At 33.6% G+C, this 14676-nt stretch overlaps 1 long non-coding RNA gene across 1 annotated transcript; it reads right to left on the bottom strand.

Annotated features, from left to right (window-relative positions):
* Nucleotides 1-2435: 2435 nt before the first annotated feature.
* On the bottom strand, nucleotides 2436-6043 carry LOC148973605 (uncharacterized). Its single transcript, XR_016146729.1, has 4 exons — nucleotides 5460-6043; nucleotides 4945-5035; nucleotides 4723-4817; nucleotides 2436-3531 (listed from the first exon to the last, which is right to left on the bottom strand). It is a non-coding gene; the product is annotated as an uncharacterized LOC148973605 (long non-coding RNA).
* Nucleotides 6044-14676: the final 8633 nt, after the last annotated feature.

Below are 14676 nucleotides of genomic sequence, written 5' to 3' on the forward strand. Positions count from 1 at the left end.
TGTTATGTTGAAACTGTATGTTTTGCACTGTCCTGAAACCACAGAGAACATTTTACATTTGTGGAAAAAATACATTTAAAGAAGTGTTGAACTCGAACAGTTTATAGATAAAAATATATAGAGGTTTTACCCAGGGAAGAGATGTTTAGTTTAACTTTCATTACATGCCAATTATTATCATCTTCAAATTCAAATGTCAGATTTTTAGCTGAAAACAAAACAAAACAAAACAAAACAAACAGAAATTACCTCAATGAGTTTGCCAGTCTACACAACTGCTTTCAGACAACAAATATGCAAAATTAACACATTCGTGTTAGCAGTATAATTAACATCTACCTTGATTTTCTGATCCACTACTTTCGGAACATCCTTCTGTCAAGACTCGAAGTTTTAGTTCTTTTGAGCAGGCTGCGTAAAGACAACATTTATAATGCTATTATGTAACAATGTATAACACTATATCAGTTTAGATGTCAACATTTAAATGCCAACTATTAAAATATTTTTTAATCATGTTATTTTCTTATTTTCATGTTAGTTTAATTTGTTTTCTAATGTGCATCACACAGCATATTCATTGGTATTATAAAGTTTTTTTCTCAACTCTTTAAGTTGATAAATGGATTTTATAAAGCAACCAGTGGTGAAGAAGTTTAATAAGTACTTGAGTAAATGAACAGATACACTAATAGAAGAATACTCATTTTAATACTCATACTCAACAAGTATAAGTATTCCTTTTCAATTTTACTTAAGTTGAAGTACTCAAGTATTTGATTTTAATGTACTTAAGTATTAAAAGTAAAAAGTACTAGTGGGTGAATGTTTTCAATGCTCTGATGTTTCAATTTTATAAACATCCTACTGCTCAACTTGTGTGTTGGAGGGTGTGGGGTGTATAATGAGCTAGACACACAGAGCTTAAATAGATTACAGATCAGTCGGACATCATTATGAATCATTACTTTACTTTGCTTAATACTTTATTGTCAGACAAGTCTGAAATTTTTCTGAATTTCTGAAATTTTTCACATTATGAATTATCAAGTAGCCAGCACTTGTCAGTAAGGAAGATTATGCAGACACTTAATATGTATTGATCTGCAAGTAAGACGCTATTTTATAACCAAAACTTGTCATGCACACTAATACTACTGATAATTACTGTTAATTTAAGTGTACATGTACACACAAGTCAAAATACACACTATACCATACACTGTAAAAAGTAATAAGTTGACTTTACTAGGAAAAGCTGTGGAAACTGATTGCCTCAAAATTTTCAAGCAAATTAGGTCATCATTTTTGAGTTGATACTACTCTCTACTTCTTTGTAGAGTTAACTTGTGTATTTGTAGAGGTTACCATAAAACTTGAGTACAGGTAACTTAATAATCTCAAGTTAAGGCAACTTACAGATTTAAGTTGAGATTTGTAAGCAGAACTTACACAAAACAGTTAATTTAACATGTCTGCTTGTTCTACTTACTAGAGGAATGTGTGGAAACTGATTGCCTTAAATTTCTCAAGCAAATTGTACTCAAAATTCTGAGTTGAGAATACAAAGAAAGACAACACATTTGGCAAACCACTAGAATGTTTATTTGTTCAACAACAATATGTTAAAACATTACTGGCCCGCCAACAACATTTTAGAAATAAAGCACATAATGCACTCAAGAAAAAAAAACAAAGTACTAAAGACAATAAAAACAATGTTTCTTTGTTTTTAACATCTTTACAAAGTGGTTGAAAGCAGAGCATGCAAGTCACACAGTTTGGTACAGAATTCCTTTCCTACTACAGTTCTCTTTAAAATTCTCTTCTTATAAAACTATTCCAAAACCAAACAAGTAACATCCTTTTAAATAAGGCTTTTTTTTCTTTCCTTTTTTCATTTCAACAATTGAAAAACAGTGAAGTATCTATAAAACAGTACTGAACAATTTTCTTTAGAGTTCTCTTAAATGAACACTCCACTGTTTTATTTCATATTAAGGGAATAGTTCACTTTGAAATTAATTTTTGATATGTTGTATCTTACTTCAAGGGCATCCAAGATGTAGGAGTCACAAGAAGTGATCTCGCGCGTCTACGTCACGCATTGTTTACACAGAGATTTACCTTTCACTAAACATATTTAGATATATCGAAATCATTTTTTATTGCGATTTCCTGTATATCTAAATATGTTTAGATCTTCACAGTGAAAGGTAAAACTTCCGAAATCTCCGTGTAAACAATGAGTGACTTAGACGCGCGCGAGATCACTTCCAGCGGAACGTTGGACATGGTTCAGTTCGGTTCAGTTGGACATCTGATCCAGATCAGTTGAACATGGCTGTTAACAAGAGGTAAAAACGATATAAATACTGTTCGTTTTCTCACAAACCACTCGTTTCTTGTCTTAGGCCATCAATGTGTACTTACATTTACAAGTCATTAAATCATGTTTAATTTTGACTTCTCTGTGCATGCTTTTTGACGTGGACCCCCTAAACATCCATTGTATGACTGACAGACAAGAACGGTTTGACCGAAAAATGTAAAAATTGAAAATACTGTGGAAACAAAGACACCTACATCTTGGATGCCCTTGAGGTAAGATAAAACATATCAAAAATTAATTTCAAAGTGAACTATCCCTTTAAACTATGTTATTTCCTCACAAAGACGAGTTGATACATACCTCTCACGTCTCAGTGCGTGCACTCAATCGCTTTAGCGCGACGCGACACATTGATAGCACTTAGCTTAGCACAGTTTATTCATTAGGATCCAAAAAGAGATGAAGTTAGAAGCGACCAAACACCTCCACGTTTTCCCTATTTAAATACAGTTACACGTTGGTAAGTAGTTACATGACCGAGAATGGTGTATGATTACACCAGTGTAAAATGGATAACTATAATGTATGGCGGAATAGCACTTGAGAGCACTTCGACTTGGCGCAGTAATATCATCACTCCTAAAAAATCCTCTCATCATCAGTAGTGATGATATTACTGTGCCAAGTCGAAGCGCTCTCAAGTGCTATTCCGCCATACATTGTAGTTCTCCACTTTACACGCTTAGAAAAGCGGCACATTTTATTTTGTCACCATACTTGGTCGTATAACTACTTGTGTAACTGTATTTAAATAGGGAAAATGTGGAGGTGTTTGGTAGCTTCACTGCTTGGATCCTAATGAATGAACAGGGCTAGTTAAGGGTTATCAAAGTTTCGCTGCACGTCAGAGAAATTAAGTGTACGACGCACTGAAACGAGAGAGGTATGTAACAACTTGTCTTAGTTAAGGGAATAAAATAGTTTAATATAAAAAAAATGGTGGAGTGTTCCTTTAAAGACAGCTCATTGCTTGTGGAAGATTTTCAAGATCATCCACAACCACTGTACCTTCCAGAATGATTGCCGTTGTTGTGGCATCAAGATGCAGGGAGTAGGGTATGGCAGCGGTTGCAGACGATTCGGGAATCACTGTCAGAACTCATTTCAATGTTGGACATATCTTCATTGTCATCACAGTCCTAAAAATGGGAATAGCAGATAACAAAAATTAGGTCATAGAACAAGACATATTTTAACGGAACACTCCACTATTTTTTCATATTAAACTATGTTACTCTCTTTACTAAGACGAGTTTATACATACCTCTGTCGTCTCAATGCACTCAATGGCTCTGGCGTGCGGAGACACTTTAACACTTAGCTTAGCCCAGTTTATTTAAACAGAGAAGCGACCAAACATCTCCACATTTTCTCTATTCAAATGTGGTTACACGGCCAAGTATGGTGACACAAAATAAAATATGGCGGTGTTTGGTCACTTCTAACTTCATCTCAATTTGCATCCTAATGAATGAACTGGGCTAAGCTAAGTGCTAACAATGTTTCTCCATGCACCAGAGCGATTGAGTGCAGGCACTGAGACGAGAGAGGTATTCATAGAGAGGTATTCATCAACTCGTCTTTGTTAAGGGAATAGCATAGTTTAATATGGAACAAAATGGTGGAGTGTTCCTATAAAGGGATAGTCCACTCAAAAATTAAAATCTTGTCTTAATTTACTCACCCTCAAGTTGTTATAAACCTGTATGAGTTTTTTTTTTTCATCTGCTGAACTGAAAAGAAGATATTTTGATGAATGTTGGTAACCAGACTGTTGAGAGTAGCCATTGACTTCCATAGTGGGAAAAAAAACTATGGAAGTCAATGGCTAATCTCAACTGTTTGATAACCGAACTTCTTCAAAATATATTATTTTGTGTTCAATATAAGAAAGAAACTCAAACAGGTTTGGAATAACATAAGAGTGAGTAAATAACAACATCATTTCATTTTGGGTGATCTATCCCTTTAAGAGCACATAGTCATTAAAATATGAAACTAAATTAATAACCCTTTGTGTCTAAATGTAAAGGCCTTTTCAAAGAGGACACAGCAGTGAATCCAGGGGGAAAAACATTCATCAAACCACTGCATGAAAAGACAAATAAAACTGATGGCCGGTTATATAAATTAAAACTAATATAAAATGTATCTTCTAACTGTCTTTTTTCTTCTAAACTCTTAATTTATCTTTCACTTTCTTTTCTCCAACCCTTACTTTGTTTCACTGTCCTGACAGTTTTTCATGCCTTTCTTCTTGCCAGATATCAACTGTTTGAAGAACAGTTAGACTGTTAAACAAGAATCACATCAGAGATGAAAATACTTACAAAAGATGTCTTGTAAAAATCATTGTGGTCCTCCTCGAAAAGTAGTGGTAGGCCATGATGAAGAACGCTGTTCGTTCCGCATTGATATTAGATTTCTGCAAAGTTATAAAAATGTATATTGAATAGCACTCGATACTAGCAAAACGTCAGAGCAAAAAATAACAGTAAAAGCAACATATGTTTTGCAATCGAGACATAATTGTGATATGTCGATGAGCTTACGTCATTTTGAATCTGCTGCAGAATCTTAAGTTTGGAGCCAATAGTATCTCCAGATTTAGCCTTGAATTTATTGATGAAACGTTGAGCGAATCTGTCACAAAATAAAGACAAAATAAGGTAATAACTGCTTGTTAGTTACACTTCTTAATTAATGCGTCATGTAATTAATTTTCATGTGAACGACACGTGAGCATTGAACTTTCTAGAAAGAAGGAAAGTTACGTTAGCTGCTATCTAGGCCGCACAGCCAGGGTTTTTACATTTTAGATAAAACCCAAACTTAAACGATTAACACAGCATACAAACTGTAACTAATATAAAACACGTGTTCAGTAAAAATCGTTTTTTAATCTAGTAACTTATGCCGCTTGTCTCAACTGGTCTCATTCGACATAAAACTAACGTTACTTCAGTGTGTCTTTTCCTCTTACTGCACAATGAGCGAAATAAATTCTGTTTTTAAGCTATACAATGACATTAAAGTTGATAAATAGTTGTTCAAGAGGCTAGCATACCTAGTTTTGCTGCCGCATCCATTCCCGAACACGAGCTGAAGTCCCTCGTCGATGTCGTCTCGTCTTGACGTCTTCCTCAAGTTCAACCGTCCAATTGCGCAAATGCGCATGCGCGAGTTGAAAAAAAAAACAACCGAGTTGTTTCGTCTTATGCTGAAACTTAATAACCAAAGTAAATGTATAAAGATTTGTTACTAAAAATATAAAGGACTGTGAAGTAGCAGCCGATGGGCTTGCTTTTTATCTTCCCAGTTATTTTTTTAAGCGTGCAGGAAAAAAAGATTCAGAACCTATTAACTATATATTAACCTATTAACTATTTTCAAACTAATTGTATGGTATTTACTAAAAATGTTGTTAATTTCACTATTATTATTATTATTACTATCCAAATTCTGTGCTCCAGAAATTTTCAACAGTGTGAAAATGCCTTTAGTACAATACACTTACCAAACTTAAGTACAATGTACTAGATTTGTTTAGTTTGACTATTGCATCCACCTAAAAGTTCACAGTACACAGTGTAATCAAGTTAAATCAACTAAGTTTCTAAAGTAAGTTAAATTCACTAGTTTTTCTTAAGTAGAATCAGCAATTACTTTTTACAGTGTATACTAGGGGTGGCACGGTTCACAAAACCCACGGTTCGGTTTGTATCACGGTTTTAGGGTCACGGTTTTCGGTTCTGTACGGTTCTTGTTATTTTTTCTTTTAATCTTAACACTCCAGAAATGTACTTCAGCATGTGATATATAGCTTAATTATCCACACTATAGGATACAGTATTAACCTGTTAACTGTCACCCCCCCTTTTTTGAATAGACATGAAAATGCACATTTCGAACTTAAATGGTTGTAATTCAAGAATGCTTTGGAATATAGACATATGATTGGTCTTGTTTTAAAGAAGACATTTGGCAGATTTTTGTAGAAGTGAAATAAATTAAGAAAGTGAAACAGAAAAAAAGTTATAGAAGTTTGAGTTTATGGAAATGTACAATGTAAAAATATTAATTATTCATATTTTACATAAAATATATATTTTCAAAACCTGGGCTACTCTAAAATGGCAGAAAGATCAAAGCCAAAAATCTGAACAAGTTGTGTTTCAAATTTTAGGTTGATATCTCAAAAAATGAGCTTTCAGTAAGATTTTGTTTGAGCGCAGTACCAAACTTTTTCACTAGGGCACAACCAGACTCCATTACTGCCCATATAAGGGCGCCTGCATTTCCATTCGTGTTTTGAGTGATATGAACCATTATTTTCACAATTTTCATACAATTTCTGAAGTAGAGATCCTATTCAGAAGTAGCATGGGAAGTTTGGCAGATTTTGATATAAATTGAACCTCTAAGAAACACATAAAAAGAACACGCATGTAAGTCATAGCTAGCTGCCACGTCACAAATGGTGAATTTATTATTTTTTTCTTGATATTTCAAACTTTTCAGACCTTTTTTTTCCAAAATAATTGAATGGATTCTATCTTTTGAACTTTTGGCATGAAAACAAACTGAGGTATCTACCATTTTTTCATGATTTTTCATGTTTACTGCTATTTTAAAATAAAGGTCTGAACACGCCTTATGAGTATGAAAATATTCTTGTTTTATATTGATAAATTATGGCCCCTCTGTAATATATTTTGAAAATCAGTCACCAAATATGGAAACTAGAGATTGTAAGCTTTCAAATGATATATAGTTTGTCAATATTATTTAAGGTATTTACTAAGATATTATTGTTTTAAAAATATAGTGGCAAACGTCCCACCTGTGGGACGGTGACAGTTAAGTGGTTAAAAAATATATATTATATTCATGCAATCATGCACAAACTGAATTTGACTCTTTGACTTTAAGCACATTTTGGGACTATCTCAGAGGAAAGCTAGGTGAGATTTAGATACAGCAAGAGAGAAGAAATTGACATGCTTTTTGTATATTTGGCAAAAAAAGGAGAATGTGTATCACTATCATACAAGAACTTGTGCATTTTTATCACATAAATCTTATTTTCACAAAGAAATTAACTTTCATGTATCAACTGCTAACTTTTGTAGCTCTTACCAAAATTCTATCTTTTAAAAGAAAAAGAGAGGAGCTCTTAAAACACTGTCTTTTAAATGTCAATATACATGAAACCTCATTGCCTATAGATAATTAAGCTATAGCAATAGCAAAGGCCATAAACATAAAGTGAAATTTAAATTCAGCCTCAACACAAAAACAGTATCAATAATGCTTCTATTCCCAAAATGTGAGGGTACTTTTTTCCACTTAAAATTAAAGTGCAGGATTTGGAAACGTATGACTGAAGCTCTTATCTAAACATAAAGTGCCACTGTAGCGTTATATTAAAATATCATAACATGAAATCCAAAATGTTCCCACACACCGGACTTATACCATAGACTTACGACGCTGGCGCATCCTCCAACTCCCTCATCTCTCCCACTTGCCATTTCTCCGCGTGCCGTGACCTGCAGCGCTCCATACTCCACTTTTACTGGCTTGTTTATTAACTTGAACCGGCGCTGCACAGAGCGATCGGTAATGACATCAAATACCGCGAAAGTGATGAATGCATACGGAGCCGACTCGCGCTAGATTGATGTTATTGATGCCGGTCCAAGTCGAACAAGTTTATGTCGCGCGAAAAGAAAACACGTCACATACGGGCACGAGGCTACATTGCGCATGCGTCAAACCGTGAGACGCACACATGCTCCGAACCGAGACAAGCGAACCGAACGGTTCGGGTGTTTTTTCATGTACCGTGCCACCCCTAGTGTATACCATACGGTATATAAAAAGGATGAAAAACTAAATGTGTGTAATCGTGTCGACAAACTAGGGCTGGGCGATATGATGTGTTTACAATGTCTCGCAATTATCGCAGTAATGATAATTGTCAATACCGGGGGGAAAATGACAAATATATTTCACATTAGGCCTTTCACAATTACAAATTTTGCTGGACGATAAATTGTCCAAGAAATTTTGAGATTCGTTCCCTGTCAAACAACATTTATCCTTACTTTCGTAATTTTGTTAAATATATTTTTTTCTGGATTTCTTGATCTTTATATGATGTTTTTTTTTTATTCCCAAGATGCTTTTCAGTTTTATGCATTTTTTTTGTTCTGCAGACAAAGAAATGACACCGTATCCTATTAATTCGGAATAGCAGAGATATCTCTATTTAAAAAAAATAATAATAATATTATCAAGTTGGTGTGCAGTCTAATAAAAGTTGTTCAGAAACAAATGGTGTTAACAGATTTTAAAAACAGCGTTTTTAACACGTATAGTTAGGAAATTAAACTTTTAATCAATCAATTAGGCGATTATGCCAAAAAGAAAGGGAAACATTAGAGCTTATGAAAAACAAATAGGCAAGACACATTACTATGTCATCAACATGCATTTATCATTCTTACAATGATAAATGTGAAAGTGGGCTCTGTTATGTTCAATTGTATACAACAGTTCTCCTCGTGAAAAAATTTTTTCTTCAAACATATGTGATAAGAACAGTGTGGAAATTATTTGCAACAGGAACATATCAAGAAAGCTAATGTTTTGAACATCAGAAAATAAACTAACCAAAGTAAAACCTTGAATCCCTGAATCGCAGGCTATTATTTAATAAAGTACAGCCAAACTCAGCATGATTTGTGTTTACAGTGATGGCAGTGTTGTTGGGGGAGGGGCTTGGATAGACAATATCGGATTACGATATTCTTTAAGGTGATTATCGATCTAATATTTTTTCCATTTTCGCCCAGCCCTACGAAAAACAAACATAAAATATACAATATAAAAACAAATGTAACCGTCCAAAATATGTTTACATGTTGAGAAGAACGCTATGCAAACACAAGTTTTACATAATTTGAATCTGCTACGGCTGCAGGGAAGATGTGCGGATATTATTTTGCTTTGTTTAGTTTTTACCTAAAACCTTCCCCGTTCAGATGGTAATACACAAATATGCACACGTTCAAATTCAAGCATTTCATACAGTTTGTCCTTTTACAACATATTTAGTTTGCATTCACAACTGATGGTCGTGACCTAGGCCTAAATATGATTATCATTTACAATAATAAATCCTAAAATTCAGAATGAGTAACTTATTCCTCAAACTATCAGTCACAAGCACACTCAAGCTCCTGTTCACGGCTCATTTTGAGTTATTCTAGTTACAGTGAATTGATAACTTGAGAAGAGATTTCTCACTTCCACTTTTTCAGTTCAAACTTAGAGGAACAACATGTCTTTATGAGATCTAGTAAAACTGTGCGATTTTAAACTTTGGAATACAGTGAACTAAAAGTTTTACCAAAATAAAAATAAAGTCTAAAAAATACTGGGTTGTTTGAACCCAACATTTGGGTCAAATATGGACAAACCCAAATGTAATTTGAAATTTTAACCCAACTTCAACTTTCTGTGAGTTTTTTTAAATTACATTTTTAACCCAACATTTGGGTTTGTCCATATTTGAGCCAAATATGGGTTAAAACAATCCAGCATTTTTTAGAGTGTACTCAGATAAAGTACAGACACTTGAAGAATATACTTTAGTACAGTAACAATCTAAAAATACTTTGTTAGTGTCCACCACTGAGATCAACATACTTATCTGGCTTGAAGCACAACAGACGATCATCAGCCACAGCAGATTCAGCTTTTGCAGAGACATAATTCCCCAAAACAGCCTGAGAAAGACACAAGAGACGAGTTTTCTTTCCTACAGATATTAATAATAAATCTTAAAAGATTTTCTTATTTCATTGAGATGTAAAGTCCACAGTCCAAGAGGAGAGAGACTTTTATCTGTTCACAAATGAAGCCGTGGGATTATGATCCTCGGCTCAGAGCCACTGGAACAATGACATACGGTCATTTGCAAACATGCAAATCATGCTATTTTGGGCTTTCATGGTAAATTTCAGTATTAATTTACTTTTTATTTAAATTATTTTGCTATAGTTGCATTCAGACTCCCACAGAAAAGGTTGTTTTAACAGAAAAAAATGGAAATGTTGTTTATAAAGTTTGTGACTTTCTTTCTTTTCAGTAAATGGTGTGATATTTTGTCCCCTATTTAATGATATTCACATATTTACACGTTTGACTAATTTGAATAAATGTTTTTGGAGCTACTGAAAGACCATCCTCCTGATGAAGAAATTGTATTCTCTTCTTTACAATCACATGAGAGGCTCTCAGAGATATAACACATTAAAACCACATAAAATAAAGCCAAAGTCATTAGCTGATTTTGACTGTTTGCGTGACTTGCATTCTCAATAACCAAATATATTCCACATCCGTGCGTGTGATCAAGGAAATATTTTAATCCTTTAGTTTCTAAAGGATTAAAATATTTAAAAATATTTGTGTGCCTTTAGTTTCATCCTGAAGATGAAAATTGTTTTTTTAAAAGAGGTTGAGAAAAGTTTGTCTCTCTGGCATGTTTTTTAAAAAATATATTAATGTCTAATTATTATTAATATTATTTTCACTAAATGAAAAATATTAAACAAAAACTATTTAAAAAATAATTATAACAATAAGAAAATAATAGCCTAATTATATGTTTATTTTATGGAAATCTGCAGGCAGCCTATAAATCATTAGAAAAGTCTAAGGATTCATTGTAAAATATTATATAATTAATTATGATAAAAATCTGACACTTTCTTTTTTTGTCAGAAGGTATGCAAAATCAAAAACTACGGAGGCGTATTGCATTCACTTGAAGAAAGAAAATCTACTCTGTTTTTCTGAATTAACGAGTTAATTTTTCATGAGAAAAAAAAATTGCTCTGTTTTTCTGAATTAATGAGTTAATTTTTCATGAGAAATTTTTTTGCTCTGTTTTTCTGAATTAACGAGTTAGTTTTTCTTGAGAAAAAAAGTTTTTGCTCTGTTTTTCTGAATTAATGAGTTAATTTTTCACGAGAAAATTTATTTTTGCTGTTTTTCTGAATTAACTCAAAAAAAAAAAAATTCCATTAAAAATTAACTCTTTAAATTCAGAAAAACAGAGCAAACATTTTTTTTCTCATGAAAAATAACTCGTTAATTCAGAAAAACAGAGCAAAATGTTTTTTTTCTCATGAAAAATTAACTCGTTAATTCAGAAAAACAGAGTAGATTTTTTTTCTTCAAGTGAATGCAATACGCCTCCGTAAAAAACAGTCCACTTCTTTAATATGAAATGTGATGATGAATTGGGTAGGTCTAACATAAAGGAATCAAATGTAAAATATAACTGGATATATCTTTTGGTCCCAACCAGGAATATAAACAGACTGATAACATTTCTCTGTCCACCAGAGGCGGATTCAGTCACAATAGCCAAATCATAATCTTCATCATTATCATAGGCAGAACATTAAGTTTGATAAGCTGTACAGAAAACCACTCAACATATTCGAAGGGGTTTTCTGTTTATCTTTAGTCACACTTGTCCAAGGAAATAATCCCCAACGCATAATTCATCACCGTAAGCAATGCAAGGCTAAAACTAGGGATGCACCGAATATTCGGCCACCGAAAATTTTCGGCCGAAAATGGCCCAAAAGTGCATTTTCGGTTTTCGGCCGAAAGACTTTTATCACCGAAACAATACGGCCGAAATGTTGTGATGACGCAAACAGAAACCGCGACCTGCACGTGCTTGTCTGAAGCAACATGTTTGCGGTGCGGACGTATTTCAGTGAATCTGAACCCGCGAGGAGACGGAAGCCTTGTTTATCCACCTATATCTGCTCTAAACAATGCGCGCCGCCATGACAACGACTCCGGATGCGAGCGGGTCAAGTATAAACTGTGGACACTCGCGCGGCGGAGGCAGGCGAAAGTATGCGCGAGTCTCCTCAGACAGCGCGCGCACCGCTCCAAACGGTCGAGGCGTTTATACTGGACCCGCTCTCTGTCGTACTATTCCTTGAAACGACAGGGGACGACTCAAGTAACTGTCCTCTAACCATTAGGAATCGGTGAGAAGAAGAATAATCATGTAAAACCCAGTAAACTCTGAGATTATTACTTGTGTGACATTACAAAAAAATATATATGGGAACATGTATGTATAGAACTAAATTAATGCTCTCTTAAATATTTTCTACATTCACTAAACATGTTTCGTTAAGTTTCATGTACATTTGTATTAATCATGGACCTTTGTTCATTTAAAAAGGCTTTTTTATGCTATTGTATGCTAAATTTTTAAAATGTAAGAAACTAATTTAGACATGCAAAGGGTGCTGGTGTGATGAGAAGTTCGCACTCGGCTTTGTTTTTATGAGAGAACATTTAATTTTAAAACCTTTCTGCAGGCCATTAGATTATTATTTAATGTACACATGAGTGGGGTCAAAAACATTTTACTTTGAATTTTATTTTATACTGTGCATTGTGCTAAAAAAAATATTTGCATAATTTGTAATTGATTTATTCTTTGAAAATGTTATATTAATTTATGCAATTGCAATGCCTTGATTTTAGTAACGTTTGTACACAGTCATAGCCATAAATGCAATGATACTGATAATTGGCATAATTTCTTTCGGTGTTTCGGTTTTCGGTTTTCGGCCTTGGTTTCCTCTTTTTCGGTTTTCGGTTTCGGCCAAGAATTTTCATTTCGGTGCATCCCTAGCTAAAACCTTTTCTTTCTTTGTTTGTAGACAGTCAAGTTGTTGTTTAAATTTCCACACAATCAAAACCCTGACTACCATTTATTAATTTCTGCAAATTTCTTTGAAGTAAGAGCTACAAAGTTTGTCTGACAAATCTTAATCGGAGTTCAAACTCACCTGAAGTTTTTGCAGAAATGGAGTTGGCGATCTTTAAACAACACAGTTTGGCTTCTGCATGATGAAACCGCAAAATATCAAAATCACATTACATGTCAAACAGCGCCAAACTGGATCTTTTGCGTCTGATTTTTGTTAGCGATGGGGGCAGAGACCGAGAGAGCTACATTGAGCTACGTGGAAAAATATGCACCAAACAAGCCACTTTGAAATGTTTCTGTTTTCATGAATACAAAAGTTGGGTGACCCTCCCCTTAGACTAAAAAAAAAGTTGTACTGAAAATGAAAAAAATGACTAAAAAATTTAATTAAGATATTGTGAATTAAGATCATTTTGCCCTCCAATAATCATGTTAAATAATCATGATTTTAAAATTGACCAACAATAATCGTGATTATGATTTTTTTTTTCATATTCAAGCAGCCGTACCACCAACCCAGAGAAGTGATTTTAATTGAGGAAATGTATTCTTGTGTTTTAAAGCTGAATTTTCATCATCATTACTCCAGTCTTCAGTGTCACATGATCCTTCAGAAATCACTCTAATATGATGATTTATGGTTATTATCAATGTTAAAAACAGTTATGCTGCTTTGTATTTTTGTGGAAAATATAATGCATATTTATTTCAGGATTCTTTGATGAATACAGTTAAAAATAATTGCATTTATTAGTAGCATAAGTTTGACTGGAAGTGTCATAAATGACAAGTTTGAGTTCCTTCTGGAACATAAAAAACATTTACAAAATTAAATGCAATAAATCTGAAATTACCAGGTGGAAGGCTCAACTCGTTCAACTGGATAGAGGAAGTTTATTAGTTACTGTGAATCACAAGTATTGAGTCAATAGGTTGGCTGTAATTGCAAATACATGTCACACTGAGTCATCATAGTTGATCTCATTCACATCTTCAACTCCAACCTCAGACACTATGAGTTACACCGCACAATCTCACAGCGCCCTCTAGTGTTACACAAACTTATATCACTATCATACATGCATTTAAAATACATAATTACTGAAAACAAACCTGCAATAAGCATATAGTTGCCTACTACTGATTTATTTATAAAACTAAATCAAAAATATTGAATATAATGCACAAATTCATGCCGTTATGGAGGCAAGATAAAATATTATAATGTTAATGCACTGTATAAAAGAAACAATATAATTTTTTCAGAAATATGGCTTAAAGCAAATGTCTAGATGAAACCTGCATTACAATTATTTGAAACAAAGTCCTTTTTACCTAACATTTTTACAACTACATAAAAAAATGAATAAAATAATAATCATTGCACAATTGAAACATTCAAAAGTCAGGCAAACGATACATTTTCATAACTAGTGTTACAGTTACCCTGAATTTACAA

This window comes from Pimephales promelas, chromosome 15, assembly GCF_988280905.1.
Source record: "Pimephales promelas chromosome 15, fPimPro1.hap1.1, whole genome shotgun sequence".
In the NCBI taxonomy this organism is placed as follows: Eukaryota; Metazoa; Chordata; class Actinopteri; order Cypriniformes; family Leuciscidae; genus Pimephales; species Pimephales promelas.